This window comes from Macaca nemestrina, chromosome 18 (assembly GCF_043159975.1).
Source record: "Macaca nemestrina isolate mMacNem1 chromosome 18, mMacNem.hap1, whole genome shotgun sequence".
NCBI lineage: Eukaryota > Metazoa > Chordata > Mammalia > Primates > Cercopithecidae > Macaca > Macaca nemestrina.
This window is the reverse complement of record NC_092142.1, coordinates 78704198-78730486: the sequence shown is the minus strand read 5'-3', so window position 1 is coordinate 78730486 and position 26289 is coordinate 78704198. Positions and strand designations below refer to the sequence as shown.

At 42.5% G+C, this 26289-nt stretch overlaps 2 long non-coding RNA genes across 13 annotated transcripts in view; one reads left to right on the top strand and one right to left on the bottom strand.

Annotated features, from left to right (window-relative positions):
* LOC139359923 (uncharacterized) overlaps positions 1-9742 on the bottom strand; it is a 255904-nt gene extending 246162 nt beyond the window's left edge. For all 9 annotated transcript variants that reach the window (XR_011616590.1, XR_011616588.1, XR_011616591.1 and 6 more), the window contains exon 1: positions 9660-9742. This is a non-coding gene — a long non-coding RNA (uncharacterized lncRNA). The remainder of the gene's footprint in view (positions 1-9659) is intronic.
* A 51-nt stretch (positions 9743-9793) lies between these two features.
* The window catches only part of LOC105491227 (uncharacterized), a 103183-nt gene continuing 86687 nt past the window's right edge, over positions 9794-26289 (top strand). Inside the window, exons 1-3 of one of the 4 annotated variants that reach the window (XR_011616598.1) lie at positions 9794-9870; positions 10245-10309; positions 11120-11198. This is a non-coding gene — a long non-coding RNA (uncharacterized lncRNA). Of the gene's footprint in view, positions 9871-9895; positions 10310-11119; positions 11199-22183; positions 22252-26289 lie in introns of those variants that run through there. The other 3 variants (XR_011616599.1, XR_011616600.1, XR_011616597.1) reach the window with 3 other exon arrangements.

Genomic DNA, 26289 nt, shown 5'->3' with positions numbered 1-26289 from the left:
GACATTTTTTTTTTAAAAAGCCTAACAAAAAATTATATATGTGGAAGCTTGTCTATCATTAAATTACTTGGTTTGGATTTCCACTAATAAAATATAAGGACTTGTTACTATATTAGGCAAGTCACTCCCATTATTAATTTGTTAGATAAATGGCTCCTCTATCTTGGAACTTTAAATGAAATGGAATTCACTAATCCTAATTGCTTTGCCTTCTACTGGAACTTTTTCCCATTAGTTCAGCATGATTTTTTTTTTCTTCTCTTTTCCACTTGAAGAGGGGAGCCTTCTTCAACTTAAAGCCTTAGGGTATACTTTATGGGTTTATTAATTATCAGGTATTCATTCAAAGGGGTTAATTAAGCAATAACTTTCTATTGACTGCAGTATACAAAGAATAAAAGGCTTGACTTCACCTGCTGATTAAACACCTAGTGGCCGTGCCTTCATGTTCCTCCCTGTGGTTAGGTGAAATAAAAATCTTTGACCAGTTCTGGTCATGGGTTGCAAGGCCACTCAGGAGGACAGTTACAACCAGTTTGTATTTACAACTCAAGCTACCTTGAGATTGCCGAGAAAGAGAAAGAACTTCTGCTTCTCGGGGTTTCCAAGGAGCAATTTTGTCCCTAGCATCTTTGCTAAGAATCACCATTTTTCTCTGCAGCATGCTTTTCAGCAACGGAAGGTGAAGGATGATTTCCTTCCCTGTCTCTGGGGAGTTTCATACAATTAAAACAAGTCAACATCATAAACCCACAGGGGTGGTGGTAGTTTACACACCTATCTTGGAATTTTTTGAGATCATTTCAACTTCAGGGTACATCTAAGCTTCATGCCTAGTGGTTGCAATTCTCCAAATCAAACTAGTGACAGAGGCATATCATACTTTCAAGGAAGATGGGCTCTTTGAAGACTGACCAACAACTTGCCAAACAAGGGAGGAAGGAGATGAGTGTTCACTCAGAAGATTCCACGAATTCAGCTTTTAGGAGGGAATAAAATAAAGCAGCTTTAAGGTCATGGTCTTGGGATGTGCTAGGATGTTCTTCTGAGAAGACGAAAAAAAGGACAGTTCATGAAAAACGTATTCAACAGATGCTTCTGATTCATGGCCAACCCTACCCCAAAATTATGTGGTGATAGGAAAAAACAGAAAACTGCATCCTTGGGTCCCCAGTCTCATCCTTTCCTACTCCTTCCTTTTCCAGAATAAGTCAAAAGAGATGGTACTTTATCCAGGAGGGCATACAGCATACAGTAGGGTGTTCACGAACATGGATATGGAATGATTTGCACTTGGATTTGAGCCACAGTTCTCCCATTTATTAACTGAGTGACCTTAGGCTGGTTATTAAGTTATCTGAGACTCATACATATACAATCCCATTCATTCCACATAATAATCATAATAATTTCATAAGGTAGATATTTCTCTAATTTCCCTATAGCTAATGAGGAAATGGAAAAATAGAGCAGTTAAGTGGATGATCCAAAGCCATTCAGCTACCTCAAAGGTTGATATAAGATCAAATAAGATGCAGGTAAAATCTTTGGCACAGGACTGGTCCTACTAAGCACCTGATAAATGTCAGAGGTTGCTAACATTATTACATCACTCTTGTCAACATAGCCATCCTTTTCTTAGCTAAACATACTCTAAAATAATTAGGTACATACAGGGTAACCATACCTTTTTTTTTTTTCTTAAAATGTAACAGAAATAAATCTATTAAGTTTTTGCATGTAATTTTGACCTCACAATACACACACACACACACACACACACACACAAACTAGTATTGCTCATAACTGTATTTTATAAAATTTGCAAAGCATTGCTTTTAATGGCAAAAACTGCAATTACTTTTGCACCAACCTAATATCAAAAACACATAGAGAATCCATTATCTGTATAGGGAGACATACATATAGAAGACCACATAAAACTATTGCAATACACACCCTCGAGAAATGACATCATTGTACTCACATTGGAGAACAAAAACACATATGCTACAGTGACTCTCTTCCAAAGAGTACAGTATAGAAGGTAGGGGACAAGTGTTACTATACAGTGGGAAAACCTGGCAAACAATACTTCGGCCCGGTAATCAAGGTCAATGGCAACAATTTCAAATCATGTTGATAGTATGTGCCCTTGATGTGGTGTGATGAGAAGGGCCCTTTACCTCTGGGGTCTTTCTCCCAAGATCCCTTAAATGCAGTCCAATCATGAGAAAGTCATTAGAAAAAATTCCAACGGTGGGGCATTTAGAAAATTAGTGGCCAGTATTTCACAAAACTGCCAATGTCATCAAAACCAAGGAAAGTCTGAGAACCTGTCCCAGCTCAGAGTAGTCTAAGGAGATATAGCAACTGACTGGAATGTAGACTCTTGGATTGGATCCTGGAATAGAGAAGGGATATTAGGGGAAAAACCATGGAAATCTGAATAAATTAGGGACTTTAGTTAATCATAATGTATTGATATTAGTTTGCTGATTGTAACAGATGCACCCCACTAATGTAAGATATTAATAATGAAAACTGTATGCAGGGGGCAGGAAAGGGGTAATATGGGAACTCACTATTATCCGCCCAATTTTTCTGTAAATCTAAAACTGTTCTTGGTTTATTAATAAAAATTATAAAAATAAATTCTTAATAAACTTTAAGAATGCATATAACAAAGAAAAGCCTGCCTTACTGCCCACATGCCAAGCTCTCACTACTATAACCAGGTTAAAGGGGGTCCCCAACCAGGCAAATGTTAAGGAGGAGAGTTCTTTTGCATGTTCACTCCCTGAGACTGGAGCCCATCTGGCCAGTAGGAGCATCCATAATCTAAGGGTATCTTTGATATTGGAAGTCCCCAGAGTGAATCTTGGTACCTTCTGAAGAAGGGGGTTCTCTAAGGACAATGCTGGGGATGTAGTGAATCCATGGCTTCCAAAATCAAGTCTGTGTCCTTTGATCAAACCTCCCTTCTCCACTTTTAAGTAGGATGGAGAGGCTGAGGAAAGAGGCAACACTCACTTATGCATTGAAGTATCCTAAAAATATGTATTAAGTGGTTACCCTGTGCCAGGCTCTGATCGGAGCACGTGCCTGCCTTTAGGGAGCTTAAAGTCTCCTGAAAAAGAACACGGAGGTGGCCCTACTACAAGGTAACACCAAAGCTCTGCCTTATAAAAGGCCCCAAGACAATGATCTGCGAAGGGCAGGAAGGGGATTATCAATCCCCACGTGCACGAAACAGAAGGGTCTAGAAGGTCAATGTTGAGATATGAGGTCGCAAGGGTGCACAGTCCCGGAGTCTCTCCCATGAGCTTGCAGCCCTCTTTCTATTTGCCTTGTCTCGTCCTACTGGGATAAAGGCAAGCCTAAATTCAGCATTTAGGAGAACAAAAGAGAAGCAGTGTGACCCAGAGACTACAAATATTTTTCTTAAGCAACCACAAGGGACAGGCTGTTTGGTGAGCACACTCACCAGATGGCTGGGGCTCGTCAGCTGCTTCCAATCAAATCTTGCACCACTGAGTTGGTGCATCCCACACACTCAGCAAGATTCTGCTGAGGTGTGGGGGGAGCAGGAAACACCCTGTTTTCTCCATACCTAGAAAGTGTGCCCTTGGAGTTTGCAGGGCAGAATCCAAAACTAACAAAGTATCAGGAGAAGACAAAAGGAAACTGAAGACAGCACCCTGTTCTGGGCCATGTGTTTTATTTTAAGTTTATGGCTTTGGAGTAAAGGCAAGGAGAGAAACTGGTTCTTCAAGTCTGTGTGGGCAGAGAGAGGCAGGAAAGGGTTGGAAGAGGAGATGGAGGGAGCTGGCTGGGAAGAGATGAATGAGAAAGGGGGAATAAGAAAGAAATTAGAACATCCAAAGATCATTTGCAAAGATCATAAGGTGCGAAAGCTCAATTTATGATGACTAATATTATTTTGTAAATTAGAACATCTTTACTTAATTTCAGATATGGAGAAAATAAAAGGCTGAATTTATTCATTTATATATAAATATGAATTTTGTATATATGAATATGTATTCATATGTGTGTATATAAATATGCAGACGTACACACATATACACACACACACATATATATAATAGGAATTTTGGAAAATGCACTTTAGTGGAAATTTTAAAGTATTCAATACCTTTTCTCCTTAAAGACCAGAATGTTTCCTTTTAAATAAATGACTGTTAGAACAAATGTTCTCCCATGAAGGGGTTTCAGTGAGGAATGAGATGCAATTCTAATGGTATGGTTGAATATGGTGATGTTTGACTTCTAGCACCTCCTTGTCCATGCATCCACAATAAAATGTAGCTCCTGAGTTCAACCTATAACCTAGATATCACTTTGGGTTTTGGACCACAAAACTCCAACAAAGATTCCAGGAGAAACAAGTCGGCATTAGAAATACTGCCTCCAATAGACCCTCCCTCTCAATCTCTCTCCTTCTTAATCTGAATGAGGAGTTTTTCAGCTTTTTCCTAGAAACAGAACATCTTTTCGGGCACTGGGATGATGCTTGCTGATTTGGACACCCCTACATAGTTCATAGGCTCTGAAACACAGGGAATTGCAAAAACACCCAGGTTTGCTGAGGACATTCAGTGTCATGTAGGTATGCACATGTCCTGGGGCCACCAGACTTGTTCATACCTGCTTATCATTCCAAGACGCGGAGCAGGCAGATCTGTTCCTATAAGACACTTACATAAAAGAAAACGCCAGACTCTCCTTGGAACAGAACACGTGCCCCGTCCCAAGCTATTCCAGACAGCAGGGGTGGAAGAGGTCTTACTGGAGTTCAATAAAAGGTTTAGTTTTTGCCTTGTTCTTCCCCTGCACTAAATCACAGGGATATAAAAACTTAGACCAGTAATCTCTTACAAATGCAAATAAAAATTATCACTTAGATTATGTACCTCCTGCTATTCAATACTTCTTCGAAGCCAGGTATAAAAGCACCACCAGACAGGATTTGAGCACTGGACATGCTAAGGTTGAAAGTGTCTTAGTATGGCTGGGCGCAGTGGCTGACACCAGCAATCCCGGCACTTTGAGAGGCCGAGGCGGGTGGATCACCTGAGGTCAAGAGTTTGAGATCAGCTTGGTCAACATGGTGAAACCCCGTCTCTACTAAAAATACAAAAATTAGCCGGGTGTGGTGGCAGGCTCCTGGTAATCCCAGCTACTCAGGAGGCTGAGGTCCAAGAATCGCTTGAACCCGGGAGGAGCAATTGCAGTGAGTCCAGATGGTACCACTGCACTCCAGCCTGGACAACAAGAGTGAAACTTCATCTCGAAAAAAAAGACTGTCTTAGTATGAACTGGACACTTAATACGTATACACTAGAAAATGAATATTGGAATCTGAAATCTTTCAGGGAAAGAAGAGTGGATAAGAAGGGAGGAAGAAAAGCACTTTTCTTTCCTTTACTCAGGATGGAATACTGCCTTCCAAATCTGGTCCACTTCTCTTTGCCCAGGAGTGGCTGCAATCCGTGTACTTTTACCGCCTATGGTTTCACGGTTAGAAATCTGTCCCTAAAACTTGATCAGTAAGCTATAATTTTCCCTCTCCAAGATTGCTCCATTGTGTAGAGATTTTGCTTGCTTGTTTGTTTGTTTATTTGTTTTAATTCTGATGAGATGCTAAAAATATCATGGGACTTATTGTTGACAAGGGTTGCTAAGTGTTTCTAAATCAGGATTTCAATGGATTTTGCTGCCATTATATGTAAGCTTTCTCTGAGAAAGAATAAGTATGATGAAAAGGGCCAGGATGCAAATATACTATCCTGCTTGTTTTATTTTAATTCAGTCAAGACTTTCCTCAGTCATTTAAGCCAGCCAAAAGCATTTTAAATATTACAAGATCCCAGGTATCTATATGATTTTTCATCACTGGGTTCCTAGCCCTTTACTAAAGTGATTCATAGTATATAATAGATGACCAATAAATATAGACTGGGAGGATGAAGGGGTGACTGCATAAGAGTATGATAGAATTAATGGGAAGTGGTTTCAAGGTTCCGACTGGTTCTTTCTTTCTCTCTTCAATTCATCACTCAAAACTCTATTTCCTAGAAAAATACACAAATTATGCCAGGTGAGCCTGGTTGTAGGCGATCTCTAGGCTGTCTCTGGCTTCTCTCCCACAAACTTTTCTTAAATAGCCCGTCAGAGTGCTTGCTCCTGGTTTGTACAGAGCATGTAAGTTGCAGGAGTGTTTCCAAACTCCTCTGATTGGAACCATCACCTGGGATGCTTACTAAACACACAGCTTCCCAAGTTCCTCCTATGGATCGCAACTTCGGTTGCACATTAGATTCAACGGGGGAGCTTTTAAAACTCCTGATGACCAAGCTGTCTTTCAGACCAACTCCATCAGAAATTCAGGGTGTGGGATTCAAACATCAGGAGTTTTAATGCTCCCCAGGTGATTCCCGTGTGCAGCCCAGTGTGAGTACCACCGTAGGGATTGTGAATCAGCAGATCTGCTTTGAGACCTCAGAGATTCTGCAACAAACCCCAGGTGACATTTGCCAGTTTCACCTAGAACCAAATGGTTTAATCAACAAAGTCACTTGCTAATCATTGTTTTTTTTTCTGAAACACCAAGCAAATCATTAGACTTATATTTTGGCTAGACTGAGATTTTTAGTCGACATCAAATACACTTTAAACTGATCTGCAATGTCAAAGGGGAGTAACACATCATCACCATAAAGCCCCAAAAAAACTTGAGACAAAACTGAATTAAGAGCAATTAATGACCCAAAGTGAACTTAATGATGACCATGATAGTTAAATTCTGTTTGGTAGGACGAGACTCATTTCTTTAATCTATATTGTCATTAAAATGGACTAGCATGGCTCCATGATAATTTGAATGGTTTAATGTTGCTATTTAGGAATGAAGAATAACAGAGTTTACATCTTGGCTAATCCATTAACAAGCTGAGGGACCCTATGCAAGTTACTCCACGACTTTGTGCCTCACTTTCTTCATCTGTTAAATGGAAACAATACTGTCTACATTCTCTCAATATTATCCAGAATATTCTCTTAAATGAGATGATATAGACGAAACAGGAGCAAACAGCAACCACTGATAACCCTCCCTTGTGACCCCATGTGGTTATTTATTAAGTCAATAACCTCTCTTCACAGGAACTGATTACATAATGTTTTATGGTATTTTTCTGTTCATACAGAAAAGCAAGAAAGAGCCCTGGGTCAGAAGTCAGGCAAAGTGGATTCTAACCCACATATCACTACCGCCTAGCTGTGTAACCTGCAGTAACAGCCTAATTCTCAGGGCCTCAGTTTCCCTCGACACCAAATAAAATGCTCCAAAATTTGGAGACGGTTTCAAAGCCATCTTAGAGTCCCTTACACCTGCCACAGAGTGTGATTATCTTTGTTGGTAAACTAAATGTCAGGGAAACACTCCGGCTTTCTTCATTTATTTCAGACCTTCATGCCATTGGTGATTTACTTGTCATTTCATCTCTTAACTACGTGAATTAGATCAGCACAATCCAGAGAATAAAAACTAGGCCTATCTTTACTAGAAAAGATTTGGATTTCAGGGTAACACAGATGCAAGAATATGTGGCTTTTCTGCCAGGCCCAGTGGAAGTGTATTCAAGGCTTGTTCCCTTCAGGGACAGCTGGCATCACACCAACCTCACTCACAGTCCAGTGTTTACAGGCACTCCAAAACCTCCTAAGAGTGTATTTCATAAAAGCAGGGCCTGTCCAAATCCCCTGTAATGTCTCCAAAGGGAAAGGATAGAGTCAATAACCAGGGCTGTATCTGTGCATTGTAAATGCCCCAAACCTCTGTTCCCTCTCTGAGTTCTCACACGCACGTGTGCATGCACACACACACACATAAACACCGCCATAAATATATACACTCCCATTTAATAGACTGGGGATTCAAATTACAGTTATAGTGTCATAAAACTGACTAACTGCAGGGTGTGTGCTGAAGTCTAAGTGTGTGTGTGAGGTGGGTAGGGGCGGCCAGCTTACAACCTTCCTCCTTTCCTTGAGGTTCTACATTCTCAAAACGTGAGATTCCTCTGGGACATTTAAATAAGCTGTATTCATAGGGGCAGCTACATAATTTGCCAGCCCAGTGCAAAATGAAAACACGGGGCCTCTTCTTCAAATCGTATTAAGAATTTCAAAACAGCAACAGCAGAGCAGTAAACCAAGTGTAAGACCTTCTAAGTACAGGACCTGTGCATTTGGGCTGGTCACACACCCACAAAGCCAGCTGGGGTTTGAGAATAACACACAGAGAGTCTGGATTCGATTTTTGCAATATGCACCATTTCCTTAGGAAAGTTCAAACTTTCCCCCTGAAGTTTCTAATCTGAGTCTGCTGAATGAATTGACAATACATTAACAGAAAAAAAGCCATGACAAATCTACTTAATCATAGCTTTATGTGACATGGGAGCCCTCAAAATGAAGACCCAAAGACCCAGGGTAAGAATAGATACCCAGGGTATATTTTTATGCTTAGGTTTGATGAAGCACGGATAGCCAGGTAGAAATAGGGTTGGACAAAGAACAGTCTGATCTAAGAGCAAGAGACTGGGGCAGAAAACCCAGCACGGCCTGTCCAAATTTTTCTTAGCTTCTCTATGTAACATTTCTTCCTCTCCAGTATAGGGCAGGACGTACAATCAAACAAGGCAGGTCAGAGAATTTCTTTATGGCCAGTTCTGAAAAGTGCTTGCAGAGGTACCTGGCATCAGGAAAACAGAGTGTCTTGGGAATCAGACTGGCTTGGGTTTGAATCCTGTCGAACCATGTACTAACCACCACAATTTCTCCGACACTTCCACTCACCATTTTGAACTTCAACTTCCCATCTATTAAACGGAGACACGGCAACCCACTCTCCGAATTACGGTTAATTCGAGGATTAAATGCAATAAAGCATAGAAAACAAACAAAAATCGAGGTCAAAGCCCGGTACATAAGTGTTTCAAATCGCCCTTCTTTTTGGGCACAGATCTTGCAGAAAACACACTATATATTAAAAGTGAAGCTATTGTAATTGAAGACCAAGAGAGATTCGAAAACCTGACAAATGTTTTTCAAACTGTCCGTTCTTTTGACTCTAACGAGACTTCCCCCTTGAGTGGGAAGAGATGACCTTCTGAAAAGGCCCTCCGTCCGCGTCAGAATTTGGGGACTAAAGCATGCATTGGGGACTAAACTTGGTGACAAGTTGCAAAGGAAAAGGGGGAGGGCAGGCAGGGTAAGAAAGAAAAGTCAGCGCTGGGATGTGAAGGGTCCACTGGTTTGTTTTCCCGGCTGGGACAGCGAACGTCTCCGCTCCATGTTTCTGGAGCGGGGCCGGCCGCTTCGCGGCTCCCATTGGTCCGGCCGCAGCTGTTGCTAGGCGGATGGACCAATGACGCGCGAGGGGCGTCTGGGCTCCTCCTCTTCTAGGTCGCGGATGGAGCCCGGGACGCCGCGGCCTCCGCGCCTCTCCCTGCGGCTTTTTCTCTTCTTCTTCTTCTTCTTTTTTTTTTTTTTTAAGGCGGGGCGGGGCTGGGGGCGCGGCGCCCCGGAGCTCGGGCCGGTGGAAGGTTCACGTGCTAGGCTCGACTTACCTGTCTGGCGCTCCCATCGCCCTCCAGCGTTGCGCAGCCTGGAGGGACAGGGCGGGACGAGCGGGGGGTTGTTTTTTTTCCTGGTGCGAATGTGTATTTTGTGTTTTAATAACTTTAGCAACTCGGTGAACTCTCGCGAGAGCACCCGCTGACTCTCTTGCCTCTGCCCTCCCTCCCAGTCTCTAACCGGCCTCTGGGCCACCTCAGACAGGTGAGACCACAGCCCCTGAACACACACACACACACACACGCGGAGCCACCTCCAGTGCCTGAGCCCCCAGCCCTTACACACACCCATACACGCACTTACACACACACACGCGCTGAACCACTTCTAACACTTGAGCCCCCAGCCCTTAGAGACACACAAACACACACACACACACACACACACACACACTTTTCACCACCTGCAACACTTAAGCCCCCAGCCCCTACACACATACACACACACACGCGCTGGGCCACTTCCAACACTTGAGCCCCTTGCCCCTACACACACACACACACACACACACACACACACACACAGAGACGCACACGCTGATGCGGGAGCATTTAGCAGTTTCCTTGCTGAAAAAGCAGGACCTCGGTTTAGAAAATGGAAATTGCCCAGGAGGAAAAGAGTACTGAGATATATGCAGCCCCAGGTACTTCGGATTAATAATACTATTGTTAATAATAATACTATCATTTCCGAGGGCTTACTCTGTACCAGATACTGTGTTGAGTAGTTGCCATGCTTCATCCTATTCAGAGCTTGGTGTGCCCATGGGTGAACAGAGGCACTGAGCAGGGGAGGCAGAAGCAGGAATGGAACCTGTCTGTGTAGCTTTGGAGCTCTTGGTTCTACCCACTTACTGGTGTGGTTGCATGGCTGTACAATTGCCCATGTGCTTATGGCTCCCATCTGGGAATAGGTCTCAGTAGAACCTATGCCACTGGGGCTACGCCAGCCCCATACAGTCCTATGCATAACTACCAATTCTCAGAATAAGCATGTTTATCACCCTAGGCCCATCCGGCCCCATCACTGTATTTAACACTTGCATTTTAACTGGATCTTCCTCAAGAATCCAGGAATGAGTAGAAAAGATATGTGTTCTGTATCTTTGGGGAACATTTTATCTTCATCCTGCAACACACATCCACCTCAGCAGCCTCTCCTCAACTAATGTGGGAACTACAACTCACAGAGGAAAAGTAACTGGATCAAGGCCACTCTGATCGAAGCTGGTCACGTCCCACATCTGTGAGACAGTAGAGCCAGTTCTCTGCCCGGTGAAGCAAGCCTGTAAAAGCATTTCTTTAACAAGTGACTTCAGACTTCATGTAAACTCAACTGCATACTGGAAGTCACTGTGATTCTAATTTTATGAAGAATTATCAAGTGGAGCATATTTAACAAAGTGTGTGGGTTTTTTTTTTCTTACACAGTTTTCTTTTTTCTTTTTTTCAAGGTGCCTTCTTCTAATTCATCTTGTATGGCTTCACCACTGTGGCTGTCAAGATGGCATGCAAAATTATCCCTCTGTCCAGGTGAGGACGCGGAGACAGACGTGGAGACACATGTAGCCCAGTCACATAACAACACAGTAGGCAGGCCCAGTCCTGGAGCACAGATTTCCCCTCCCCCTCCCCACACCTTAGCTAGCTTCTCTGCCCTCCCTGAGTGCCTATGGCTTACAAGTTATCCATTTACAACAAAAGGTTGTTTATTCAGAATGTAGGGACTGGGAATGCAGAAGCCAAAATAATAATAATAATAATTGAAGTGAGAAATGAAATCTCTTCTGTTTTTTTGTTTGGAAACTGCCTGGGAAGTGGCCTGCCAGCTAGGAGCAGGGTTGGCTGGTGAAGAAGCCCCTGCTGGCATGACTTTTTTCAGCTTAGCAGATGCCTGTGTGCCACCCTCACCCTTGCTCTGAGCCTGGCATTCAAGGGAAACGTGTCTGTACTCACTGTGCTGTTGTCTAACATGCTCAGCAGAAAGGCCCCAGCTAGCTTCCTTCTTTCCTTCGAAGCAGGAGAAGACCTTGGCGTGCCCACCTCCTACCCTAACAGACAGCACCTAAAAGATGGTTCCTTTGATAACTTAAAGGGGATGTTTTTGAACGTCAACACAAGACAGTATCGCCCAGCAAGTGAGAGGTTTTCGGCTCCACCCATCCCCAGAGACTCACTTGGTCTCAGAGAGATAGTACTGTCTCCTTTCCTTAAATCCCCCTAGCTTAAAAAGCCTAGCCAGAACCCTGCTTATAATCTTTCTCCGTAAAGTTTATCTTCTAACTTTTCTTTAAAACCTATGGAAAATAAAAATCGGGAATGGAGCAAAGCAGATTATTGTGTTTGCAGAGGCTGATATAATTGCTGGCTGTTTTCCCTAGGATCCCACTGTAACTCTTGAGGCAGCCCTGAATTGTAAAGGATGTTTGCAAAGCAGCTTTCTTCCCAAACACTGTCCTAAATCCCTCCTGTTGTAGCCCTCCACTCCCTCTGTTTGCCCGGCTTTGCCCGGTGCGGTGAGACGCCTATCCACACAATGGTTGGTCTCTCCTGCTTTCAGTTTTCTTTTCAGCCAACAGCCTCTCAAGCATTCTTTCTCCTTTCCACAAGTATTCCTGTGGAGTGTGTTCTGCCCCTCTGCTAGGCACTGGGATAGAGGGAGCCAACACAGACGGGGCTTACAGTCAAGTGGGAGAAAAAGTATTACCCAAACCTTCACATATCCAAACTTAACACTACCACAAGGATGTATGTTCATGACACAGAGACAACGTGTGCTAACGGGACTTAAACCCAATTAGAGCGATCAAGACAGGCTTCATAGAGGAACAGACCTGTGAGGTCTCATAGATAGACAGAGGGTAGAGGTTAGAGACGAGAGTGGATAGAAGTAGAGCTAGCACAGCCAAATGCCCTCTGCTGGGCTTGGCATCTGCCTTGAGCACAGTTAACAGAGCCTGTTCAGGCCAATCCACTTTCCATGGATGGGAAATTGCTTTTTACAGAGACTGGTAAAAATTAGCTTCTCTAAGAACACTGGTCTTTCCCTTGAGACAAGAAATTGGGACCATATGTTTAGGCCTGGTCTTACTAGGTGGGTGTACAACTCACCAAAAGGATAAAATCAACACATTTTTCACTGCTTCCATAATCAGGGAGTGGGAACGTTGGAGTCCTACTGATTTTTGCCTTGGCTCAGGGTAGCTTATATTATTGAGAAATGCTAAACTTTCAGTGCCCCTGTATTGAAAGAGTTCAGATTCAAATTTAACTGAGATTTATTAAGTGCTGACTAGGAACCTGGTATTTCCTAAGTATTACTCCTTGGAAGCCTTACAACAATTCTGGAAGATAGGATTTTTCAACCCCTTTTCACAGATGAGAAAACCAAGGACTAGAAAATCCCCTGGATCCTCATCCCAAGTATTTGTCATGGATGCATGAGGATAAAGTCTTCTTTGACAGCTCACCAAATGAATGTTTTGTGTCACAGGCTCACAAAATGTCAGGTTCAGGCAGCATTTCATACTAACATTTTTTTTTCAATTATTTGCCAGTGTTTGATCTTTAACATCCTTGACATGTCCAGCCTGAAGTTGAATCTCTCTTCTCTTAGGAAATTCACTGATGAAGCCAGTTTGACTTTCAGATCTTTGATTTTTCAAACAAGCTTTTAGCCTTCAGACTTCCAATTGACTTAAACAGGAAACATAACCGTTTTAGGAATGATGTGGATATAATGTTTAAGCAAAGGTAATGGGCATAAACAGAATCAGGTGTACTAACAGCAAAGCTCATTACTTGGTGATTATGCCAATTCTGCAAATAAAGGAAGAACTTAGAGTAGCTTCATAAACACCATAATCTGAGTGTTTAAGAACCCCTGAGGGCTAGGCTCATCTCCTCTTGACCCTACAATCTCTCCTGCATTCTTGGGATTCTAAATGGCAATATTAAGTCATTGAATTGACTGTTCTTCTCAATGGCCTAACAATGGAAATCCTTCTAGGCCTAATACCATCAAATTGCTGCTCTGAGGTTTACCTATCCACACTCTTATGCCGGGGTTGCAGCAGAAAGGGCCGTGAAGTTGACATATTTGGAGCCAATGATGAGCCAAACCTAGAGTTAGTTTCCTAACTCCACAGGCAACCTATGTTCTGCTTCATGTTGCTTCTCCAGTTGGGTGCTCCCTCGATAGACACCAACTGGCTCGCACCTGTCTTAAGTATCAGTCACAGCAGTCCCTTCCACCACTACCAAATAGATCCTCTTTTAATTCATCCATCCATCCAACAAATATTTACTGCGCTCCGACTATGTGCAACAGTGAGGGGGTGAAGTGAAAAAGCGGCCCTGTCTCCACTTTTACGATATGCGCAGTTTCGTGGAGGAAAGAAGATGATATTTAAAGGGCCAGTAATGAAATGCCAAAGTCCAGTGATTATGCATAATAACATTTTCCCTTCAAAAATTTGTCTTTGGTTCCTGAGAATGGAATGGAAGGCAGAGAAGCAGACTTTACTCTCAGTCCTTTGCTAACAACGTTGACATTTTATGACCTTTATTAATTTTTTTCAAGTAGCTATCAGGCTGTGAGATTATGGTGTCTGTTGGCTTGTTTACCAGTTGATGATCTTCCTTTACTCCGTTAGAACGAAATTTCCATGAAACGAGGAACTTTCTCTAGCTTACTCACCTCCGAACCTCCAGGCTCTATCAGAATTCCTGGAACCAAGTGAGAACATCATCAGATTTTTTGAGCTAACACATGACTTTCTCCTTAAACCTGATTGAGGCAGGAGTGCTAGAAGCAGCTCAACATCCAGGTGACCAGGAGTTTCAGCAGGCAGCTTTCCCGACCCGCATCTCTCTGGAGTGTCCTGCTGCCGTTTTGTGCTACCGTCATTTCAAGAGCTCTAGTTTACTCTTTAGCAGTTCCTTGGGGATTTGGAGAGAAGGCTATTTTTGTTTTAATAATTTAATTACTGGTTAACTATTACATCGAAGTTCAGAGGTAACTTCTTGAGTTTGCAACTGAAAACCGTTTTTTCTACTTTCTCTCCCTCACCATCTACCCATCTCTTCCCAGAAATAGTTGCCTAACGTAAAACCCATGTACTTGGCAGTTGGTCATGGAAGCATGTGAACCTTATCCCACCCTAATCAAGGAAGGGAGAAATGGAAAACTTGATCCCCAGGTGGCTTCATAGGAACCAAAAAAAAAAAATAAAAAAAAAATAGAGGAGATTCTTGCATTGTCCAGTGCTGATAACATTTTCCTTTTTTAAAACAATCATTATGTTTGTGCTTGCGGCATGCTTTGTAATCACTTCTGATTGCCGTTCTCTACATCAGCACAGCATTTTATCCATTTTGAGGAAACTGCAGTTGAGGTCAAGAGTGGATGAGGGCCTTCTCCTTGAGATAGAACAAACAGCTTCAACCCTGGAACAGATCCACATCCACAAAAGTCTCTGCTGTCCCTGCTACCATTTCCTCCAAGGGTTAAATCTCCCACATGATTAAGTGCAAAGGGGAACATCCACTTTCTGAGTAGGATTTGCGCACTAAGAAAGAAGCAGCATCTCCAGGAGGTCGTTATGAGGGCTGGAAGCGGGGTCTATGCTCAGAGCCCAGCACCCACCCCGTCTCTGTAGTGTGGCACTGGCAATTAGGGATGTTGTCTGTCATCCCCAAATCCCAGACTAGGAGAAGGGCAGTTGGATGTCACTGGAGGAGACAGAAGATGGATAGTCCTGGGAGGTTCCTCTGTCCTATCGATGCAGACACACCCGTCTCTCTGTCTCATTGCTTACATCACCTTCAATTTGACCAGATGGACATCATGGGAGGATTTTCGTCTGGATCAGGATTCTTAAAACACTAGCAGAAAGAGCTGGCTCTTGGGAGAAATGAGGATGGGGCCATTAGAAGTTGGGAGCTGGGGTCATTAGGAAGCAGCCAGGCTGTGTGGAGGCACAGGGGAATTTCTGCTCAATAATGGGAAATGTGAACACAGGTTAGTGCTGTGATTACAGCATCCTGGAGGGGGGCTCTGAGAGGCCAGGAATAGATTATGACTCACTCAAGCAAAACACAGGGGAAGGGACTAAGGTTGCCCCTCCAGTCTCTAGGAAAGGCACCCCTGTGGGAAGAGATATTCCACTCCAGGGTGTGGATGGGAAGGGTCATTGGGAGCATCACTCTGGGAAGTGGCATGTAAGTATTCTTGGACCTGGGAGAACTAGACCAGATTGGATCAGTTCAATGAAAGCCCAGAACAGAACTCTTTGGAGAGCTTATAAAAGGATCTGCTGGCCCTGGAGTGGCAAGATCACTGAATTGCAGAGTTTTCACCCTGTTTCTAGGGGACAACTGGGCAAATAACATCAAGAACCTGGGGGAACAAACTCAAAAACACAGATTTATTCCAAGAAAATGTTTAGATATACACATAAAGATTTATACGTAAGAAAGTACATCCGTGGGATATTTATGTGGGTGAAAAAATGAGAAATAATCTAAATGTCCAATAACAGAGGAAATGACTTAATCAATTTCAGTGCTTCCTACAATGGTACTTAGCAAACCTTTAAATATAAAATCATGTTTTCAAAGCAATCTTAATGACATGGGAGAATGATTATGACATGCTAGGTAAAAAAATGCAGCTTACCTTATGAAAGCGAATTGGATGTAATCCCAATTTAATATAGAGGAAAAAAACCCAAAAGGAAATAGACCAAACTGTTAACATTGGTTATCTGTATGTAGTAGAACTAGGAGTAATATTTTTAAAAGGTGTTCAATGTTTTCCAGAGTATCTACATATTAATATGGATTGATATATATGCATGTATAACTTATATATATATATGTAACATACACATTAGTTTTTCTCCCCTCCTTATCTTTCTTGCCCTGCTTATTCCTCTCCACACCAATGTTTACTACTTGACATACTATGTATTTAGTGGTTTGTTTGCTATGTTTCACTGTTTGCCCTTTTTGTCATCATAAAAGTTAAATATTCTTAAAATATTTTAAAAGAATAATTATAATTGCAGAAAGGGTAAGCTTTCCCCATTTTTATAATCATGACAAAGTCAAGACCAGGATACAGGATATATTAAGCTTATCCTTTGTCATGGGGGCTAGTCAATGACAGCCATCAGTTTCAGTCCCAAATGGGGAAGTAGAGGAAGAGGCTACCCCAGCAGTAGAAAGATAGCATGGATGATCCCAGAGTAGAGGCTCTGAACCCGGGGATTCCACTTGGAAAAAGATTAAGTCCTTAGGATATAAATTCCCAGTGTAAGAGCAGTAGGTACCAAGGGCGGACTGCGGCAATGTGAATTTAATCAATTCATCCATAATGTCCAAGTTCTCCCCTGAATTACAGTTGCTCCAATCACAATCGACCCGTGACATGTTTTGCTTGAAGACAGGAGTTTAGATGTTGCATGGTATACTGAAAAGGGTCAAATATGTATGTTGATTTAGAATCCTGATTTCAGTACTTCTTAGCCACGTGACCTCATTGAAGGTATTTAAACTGCTGTCCTAATCCTTAGTTCCCTCACCTGCAAAGTAACACTAATCTCCCTAAGTTATTTTAAGTATGAAATGAGATTATAGATAAAAGTTCTTGCATAGGGCTGGGTATAGGGTCTGCCCCAAATTCACCCTGGCCACGGTTCTGGAAGTCTAGTTTTCTTTTCTTTTTTTTTTTTTTTTTTGAGACGGGGTCTCGCTCTGTCGCCCAGGCTGGAGTGCAGTGGCTGGATCTCACCTCACTGCAAGCTCCGCTTCCCGGGTTTACGCCATTCTCCTGCCTCAGCCTCCCGAGTAGCTGGGACTACAGGCGCCTGCCACCTCGCCCGGCTAGTTTTTTTTTGTATTTTTTTTTTTTTTAGTAGAGACGGAGTTTCACCACTTTAGCCAGGATGGTCTCGATCTCCTGACCTCGTGATCTGCCCGTCTCGGCCTCCCAAAGTGCTGGGATTACAGGCTTGAGCCACCGCACCCGGCCCTGGAAGTCTAGTTTTCTAAGAACAAACCCAATCAGTAATAGTTTCATACAACAAATATCAGTCTCCACATTGGCTTAATCGTGATTTAATGATTCTATAATCTCATTGCAGATTGTAATCAGGACATAAAGGGGTCTTTGAGTAGGGAATTCCTCTATTTCAGTGTGCTGTGCAGACCACCAACATCCCAACTCCCAGCAGGGCTTGTTAAAATAGGGCACAGGTTAACAATGAGGAGTTCCTGGCCTCACTGGACATCTGAGTCACATGGTCTAGGGGTGAAACCAGAAAATCTACACTTTTAGAGGGTCACCAGGTCATTCTTATGCACAGTAGAATTTGAGATCCACTGCAGCTAATGTTTCCAAGAATCAGTAGAGGTGCATATGACCTTTTTTAGGTCAAGGCACAAACTTTGCATCCTTTCTCCTCTTCCAACCCATAATTCTTTTTGTTAGGGTGATGTCTAAGAGAGTGGCCTTGCAGAAAGAATATAGTCATTTTCCATGTAGTGTTTGCGATCTTTCCGAAGACTCCTGTTCAGTGGCAAAACTGTGACATGCTGAGCCTGGCCTTGCAGGGCTGTGGTTAGCCGTACAGTAGTCCTGAAAGTCCAGTGTTCAACATGGATTCGTACAGTCTGTGCTTTGGTTTTAAGATTTGTACAAATGATCTCACTGAAATCAGAATCAAAGAAAGAAAGATTTATCCTCATTTTCATACCTCCCCACAAATTAATCTTTTTCCCTGTTTCACCATATTTCTTCCTTCCAGGCCTTGAATACTTAAGTTTTACAAATTCATAATCATTACACTGATAGGCTTCTGAGATACTAGTCTTTTAATTTCATGATCAATATCCTTTCCAGTTTCCTTTTTCTGGTGTTCCTACCACACTATAGAATTTCCTTGTAATAATTAATTCTTAACCTTTAAGAGACTTTGCAGTTCTCACAGCATTTTCATGCCCATTATCTTATTAACAGAATAATTTATTTAGATAGCTGTGTTCCTTCTCATGAAGAGTATCTCAGCAGAGACTCACCCAGCAAAGTGCTTAGAAGCATGAGCTCTGGAACCACAGACCCAAGTTTAATTCCTGCCATTTAATAACTGAGTGAATTCAGACAAGTAATGTAGCCTCCCAGAACCTGTATCTCTTGTCTCTACCATGTAGGTAGATAATCACAGTACCCACCCATAGTGTAGCTGTAAGGATAAAACGAGATAATCACTTGTAAAATGCTTAGCATGATGCCCAGCATAGAGTAAGGGTTCCATTAATGTCAATTATTATTGTCATTATCATTGTTACTAAAAATCTTAGATAAAGGCTTTTAATGACTGTAGGAAGTAAGAGGAAACTAACTTCATTTGACTGGATCTGACCCCCAAATCTAGCTTACACCAATCCAGTTTTCAGCCCAGAGTTCAGGAAAGAGAGGACAACATTTTAGGCAATGCCCATCACTGATTGTTTGTCCAATGGAGAGATTATGATTCCATATTGTAGAAGTAACAGCTTCACCTGGGACAGAGAGATAACTTTTCAGTTTTTACACCAGACTTGGATATAGCTGGTTAAAATTAAATCCAGATTTTTCATAGCTTAGAAATGTTTGAAACCTACTTTTCATAGTTTTCACATGGTTCTTTTTAGATTGGGTATGAGAATGAGGACAGGGGGTTCCTACTGCCAAGTTTCTCATGGGGAAGCATGTTCTTGCAGGCCCCAGCAAACTTGCTTGGTTCCAGGAGTTCAGGCCCAGGTAAGCTTTGGACAAACACCTGAGGCTCTGGGAGGCTTAATTGAGATGAGCCTGAACTTAAATGTTTTATGAGGTACGCCCATTGCTAATTTTCTTGGCCAAGTTTGAGTCTGTCTCACTCCTGCTAGCACCTGAGAAACTCAAGTCTTCACCATGGAGCCTTGATTGATTTCACCTTACTGTTTCTTTGGGCACAGTAGACCGTGTGTGTGTGTGTCCCAGTCACCCAGCGCAATCACACTGAGACCTGCAGCCTCCTATCCTTTCAACCTAGGAGTCATTACTGCCTTTGTGCAACTTGTCTGGAAGTTCCAGAAAAGCCAGGCCTCGTATCTTCTTTAGCCAAGTCCTCAAGGACAAGACCAAATTCTCTTTCAAATATAACAAGTCTGGTGAACAAGGGAACATGAAATCCAAGCATCTTAACCAAGCTTCCATGTGACTTGGGAGCAAAATAGCCTGTTTTATGAAAGAAGAAAAAATACCCCAGCTGGATAAAGCCCATGGGGTGATCTAAGAGAGAAGCCAATTACTCTGCTGAGATTTGCCATCTCTTTTTGGTTTCAACAAGCTTCTCCCCACCAAAGTTCAGAATCATCTGGAAAACTTTTTCTCAGCTACCTCCAACCTTCAGACTGTATATCCCCCAGTTTATTTTTGTTGTTGTTGTTTATATCAAGAATCACTCATACATATGCCAACAATATTATTAGAAAACTCACACCCAGAAGGCTTGAGTGAAACAATACCTATAGGTCCATGCAATTTTCAGAATATTTTTCAGGCCACCAAGAAACAAACTGAAGAGGCACCAGCCGGTTAGATAACAGCACACTGACGTTTCACTCCTACATGTGTATTGCTGTTTGGAATGTTCTAGATGTTCTAGATCAGTTATGTTCCAGCCAGAAAGAAAAATCAAAGCTTAAGAGCTCAATGGCAAACATTCAGTATGGGAAACCATATCATAAGGTACAAAGACATTAAAGGGTATGAGGAAGCAACCCACAGGTTTGCAGCAACTAGATTCTTCTAGGGCTGGAGAGACAAAAGGATGTGGCTTTCTCAAAACTCAAAAGCCGGAGCTGTGTGGCAGCAGCATGGATGACAGAGGCTTTCTGGGTGGAGCTGGAATTCTGGAGGAGAGACAAGCATTTGCTGGAGATGCTGATCAGAGCATAACAAGAAAAGGAAAAATATCCTGGCTACTCTCTTTCTCTCGCCTTCCCACTCTAACCATTGGTTCCCATTGGCTAAAGCCAATCAGGAGCCCGTTCCTAAAGGAATGGGGGAAATATAGTTTTCAGGATTCAGTATTCCCAAGAAATAGGTCTAAAAATAGTCAGTATACAGCCAGCACACGTATGTGACCAATGCCATTATATGTAAATTTTATACTTGTTACCTAAAAGCAAAGTTACCTAAGAGCAAAGTATATTTCTTTTTTTTTTTTTTTGAGATGGAGTCTCACTCTGTGGCCCAGGCTGGAGTGCAATGGCATGATCTTGGCTCACTGCAACCTCCACCTCCCGAGTTAAAGCAATTCTCCTGCCTCAGCCCCCTGAGTGGCTGAGATTACAGGAGCCCGCTACCACGCCTGGCTAATTTTTGAATTTTTAGTAGAGACATGATTTCACTATCTTGGCCAGGCTGGTCTTGAACTCCTGACCTCGTGGTCCACCCGTCTTGGCCTCCCAAAGTGCTGGGACTACAGGCGTGAGCCACCGCGCCCAGCCAAGCAGAGTACATTTTCAAGTGCATTAGCGTGTGTTGTCTCTATATTACTATCTTCACATGTTGTGGTAGATACTTTATTCTCATATTGTCAATACCTAGTGCATACAGTAAAGTCTCCATCAATGTTTCTGAAGAAAGAACACCAAGTCTATGAAGAGCACATTTTTAACTCGAAGGAGAGACAGCGGGAACGTAGGTGGTGAGTGGATTCCTGGGCTGACAGAAGGATTCCATGAGATGCTAGATTTGTATATGCCTCATAAGTGTAAGGCCCAGACAAACACACACTGTCAGTTCTCTTTGCACTGTGTGAGCCAGTAAAACAATCCAACATCTTCTTTTTTTCAGGGTGATGTTGACACATGTCAAATACATTAACATTCCTATTGAAATGACTCATTTATAGGGAACAGTCAGCTCAGAAAGATAGGAGGGGAAGAGTGAGAAAAGCATTTTACAATTGTTCAAGATTTTATGAGCAGTACATCTTTTGTTTTTTGTTTGAAAGACAGCAATCATGGTATTACTGTTATCATATCATTATTTTACATCATCACGATGGTTGTTGCTGTAATTTGTATATTGCATTAACTGCAGCAACTTAGAAGTCCAAATGAGGTCACCGAGCTAGAGATTGGATGTGAATGACAACACCTCACCTGCTCGGCTGCTGTAGCTCCCCACACTTGCCAGTTTCTCTCTCTTCCTTAGTGTGTCGAGAGTGGCGGTGCCCTAAACCTTCTGTGGCTTCTGTGTGGCTCCTGCCCTGTCCTCCTTTCTCTTGCACTCTGCTGAGACCTCTGCTCACCCTCCTCAGGTGGGTGCTCATCCCACGAGGCTGAACTCGGGGGTCAGGTTTGGGGAGTTGCGCTCCCTTCCCTCCCTTCCCTTCAAAGCCTCCTCTACATAAAGTTAGAACTTTGTTGTTGATGTTGCTTGGTTGAGTTGGTTTTTTTTTTTTTTTTTTTTTTTTAAGGAATATTTGACTGTATCTGGGGCTGTAAATGAAAGGAAACAAGAATCTATCAATTTTTGCAACTAACGGTGAGTCTGTTTAGAACACCCCCACCCTAGGCCTAGACCCCCACTTCCTCATGAGGTCTTCACAGAGCTGCCTCACTGTGTGCATTCTAAACTTCTCCATGCAGGGAGAGCAGCTTCTCTCTCTAGGCAATAATCTCAAGCGTATCTTAGTCCCAGAGTCCATGCTTACTCACCATGGGATGCAGAGGGCAGAAACTGTGCTTCCTGCATCATGTTTAAGACCGCTTTCTATCTCTGTCCTAGTATTGACCTCAATCCTGAATGATAGACAATGAGGAATTCCATTGTCTTCAAGAAAACACATCTCCTTCCCCATCGCCCACACCCACCACCCACACATACACACATAACGCTAAATAGGTGATCAGAATGTAGTTGTGTGACATCCAGGCAGTTCTCCAAGCTGAGCCACTAAATGTTCAAGAACTCTGCCCATAGATTATCAACACAATGGTTTAGGGTGGTCTTCACCCAGGATGGTCTACTTTCTGTTTTTCACCATGCCTTTTCAAGATGACAGGAGTATTCACCAGCCATCTTCTGCTTATACATTATAACAGAAACACACTAATACCACCAAGGACCATCCCAGGTACACAGGCACAGGGCAAATGGAATCTCAGTGGGGAAAAAAAAAAAGCGCCACTTCTGTTCCACCACAAAATATTGACAATGAAAACAGAGCTATGGCTCAGTCAAACATTCCATTTTAAGTTACCAAACTTCTTCTAAAAATGTGTATTCGGTTTCATGGCTCCTTATAGGTTTTCCCCAAGGACCCTGGACAATGCTGGTTTTTTCTATGTGCACCACCAAAGGGCCCATCCAGGTAATTTTTCTCAGACAAGAAAATAGAGTACTATGTTTCCAAAGGGGTAGTTTTTAGCAGAAAACTGCTTGCAGATCTGAAATGATAGAGCTTCCAGCTTTGACAAGACCTAGGCAAGGACTTGAAAGGCAGTTTTAGTCCTGACACATATATACCACTATTGCTCAAGTCTGGTGGCTTCAACAAGTGGTTACCCTGCTCGGTAGTGACCCACTGTGGCCATTGGCCCTGTCTTCACTTGATTTACCCATCCCATGGTTCCCCACCTCCCCCTCATATGTACATTGCAAGGCCTCTGCACGTGTGATCTAACTTAGACCAGCAGCCTTCCCTGTGTTGGTCCAGATAAACATACCCCAGGAAAGTGCTCCATCAACTTGCCTGTGTGAGAAGTCCAACTGCAAATTAACCTCTCAAGCCTGGAACATTCTCTCTTGTGACATTTGATATGGCTTTCCTGCTTGAATGCTTTGGGCTTTTTGATGTTATTGGTGATGATTTTCTATATATAGCATCTTCAATATCTGTGCCATCTCTCCTACCAAGAGATCACAGGATCTTCCCTTGAACTTCAGTTTCAGCTAGTTGGAGAATAATTGTCTACTTCTTAGAAACCTCTGTAACCCCTACACTGAAATCTATGTGTGCCATAAAGCTTACAGTGGAAAGAAACCCATTGCAAAGAAATCCTGAAAATTTTGTGATATTGTTTGACTGTCTTTACATGATGCAACAATAGACAGGGTTTTTAAAAAATGGATTTGTGGTAGAAAGCAAAAGGAGAGGGTGTTTTTGGAAACTGTGACTCTCCTTGAGAAACTCTTCTTCCATGCAGCCAACTCTGTTTTACTACCGTCTTGTTTCCATGGGATTGCAGCGTAGGTTTCCCTGATTTCAAAGCCTCATCTCTTTTTACATTACCACACTGCCTGCCATTTAGTTGAGCAGTTGTTTGACAGCCATGTCTTAGTTCTGTGATGCATCACTCAAAGCAAAGTTTTGAATTCTACAGTCAGTTTACCCAGAAAAACAGCCAGGAACAAACAGCCTCAAACTAACATTCCTTCCTTCCTTCCTTTCCTTCCTTCCTTCCTTGTTTCCTTCCTTCCTTCCTTCCTTCCTTCCTTCCTTCCTTCCTTCCTTCCTTCCTTCCTTCCTCCCTCCCTCCCTCCCTCCCTCCCTCCCTTCCTCCTTCCGTTCCTGCCTTCCTGCCTTCATTTCTTTTTTCCTTTCTTCCTTATTTTCCTACTCTCTTCTTCCCTTTCTTCCATCTTTCTTTTATCCTTTTTTTCTTTATCAGTGTTGGTAATTTACCTGGGTATCTTTTAACTCCTATCAAAACTTAATTTGCTATCATCTTTTACCTAAGCACATGAAAATTAATCTTCTCACAGAAGTGGAGACATCTGTGATTCATTTCCTGCGCTTCTCCAGCTGCTGTCAAATTGCTTTCACTTCATCTGTATCCCTACCAGCCTGAGCCTGGTCTAGGAGAAACCTTCTAAATCGCCTCCACAAACCTTTTCTCTCCTTTTTCCTAGGAACCCAAAATATCAAAGGCCTTTCTAGGGAGAATGGCCATTTTCCCCAGTGTATGCCTGTTGTCCTTCAATGATTATTTCAAACGTGCCCTGTAACTCTCAAAAGTGTCCTGATTTTCTGACAAATTATGCAGCCACTCAATTCCTAAGAGATCTTTCAACTTGGCTTAGACCCCAATTTCATGGCTTGGGGTAAGCAAGCTGAAGCCCTCCCTGGGATTTCCCAGAAATCTGTGTGTTCCTGAGGTTCACTCCCACTTGCTTCTTTGTGCCTCCCTGAATTTTCTTTTTCTCTCCTACCAACCTGGATACAAAATTCAGCTTTCATTGCATGACTCAAAATCTCCACTAATGTAAATCTTATAAACCTTTTTGATATACTTTAAATTTTGAGAGTGTGCTGGGAATAGCCACATCGTGGTTTATAAGCCCCTCCCAATTGATCTTTCTGGTCCTCTCCCACCTCCTGGGCTTCAACCTCCCTATCTCTCCTCAGCTCAGGAGCAATAAACACATTCCTGTCTGCCCCCTACAGAGCCTTGCTGTTCATATCAAGCCCCTAGAGGCCTCAGCTCATATCCCAAGTACTTGCCAAGAAAGTTTTCTAAATAACTTGTTCTTCCTGAAAGAAAGCCTGGTGAATTCATTTTTCATCATGTAATTAAATCTAACTACCTAAATACATTTGATTTCATTGTGCTTATCTTGGTTGTCACTGGCATGTGGACAAGAGTAAACTTTGGCAGAAAATATGGGAGAAAAGACGAAGTGATTAAAGCTTAAAAGAAATAAAAAGCATGGGACGGGAAAAAGAAGAGGAGAGGGAAAAAGAAAGAGGGAGGAAAGGAAGGAGAAAGGATGGAGGGAGGGAGAGAAGGAGGGAAGGAGGGAAGGAAGGAGGAAGAGACCCTTGGTTCCACAGTTAAAGTGTTATCCCCCTGAACAGTGATTTTAAAACTTTTCAGTGAGTTGGTGTTCCTGGGAATGTCTGCTGAAAGTTTAGATTTACAGAGTCTCACTCAAAGACCTCGACTTGGTAAGGCTGACAAAAACCATGCTTTGAAAACTTCTGGAACACACCTAAGCTTAAGGGAGATAGCAAGATTATATGAAACCAAACACAGCTAAATCAGAGAGGATCACAATTATGTTTTCTTTCACCAATTTATTTGAACTCTATGGAGATCATCCTGTCAGTCTTGGTACCTCCTTTTAGCCTTAGAATATGAAGTCATCTTGAGTGACAAAAGTATAGAACACAAGCATTAGAATATCAAGGTCCTTTTCAAACCTGACCTTAGTTTAAACAATATACATATTAGCCTTATCCAGTATCTTTGGAAACAGACACAAAGCCAGATCATCCAGGAGAGCATTGGCCAAATTACTGGGTTGTTTGCTGAGCTTCTTTGAAAGAGCTTGTCAGGGAAATATTAAATAGTACATGGAAAGTACCTAGTATTTTGCCTGAAATCAAGTATTATTATATTGGAAAGGACAATGATTTTTCTGATGGAGACACTGAATGACAAGCTTCTCAGCACATGATGTCCAATGTATTTAAACGATGTCCTGATTATGAGGAGTGTCCCTAGTCCAGGGGGGTGACCCTGACAAAGCTGACGTTAGCTGGTTTTGAAGGGGCCATCACAAAGGCTATATGTGACC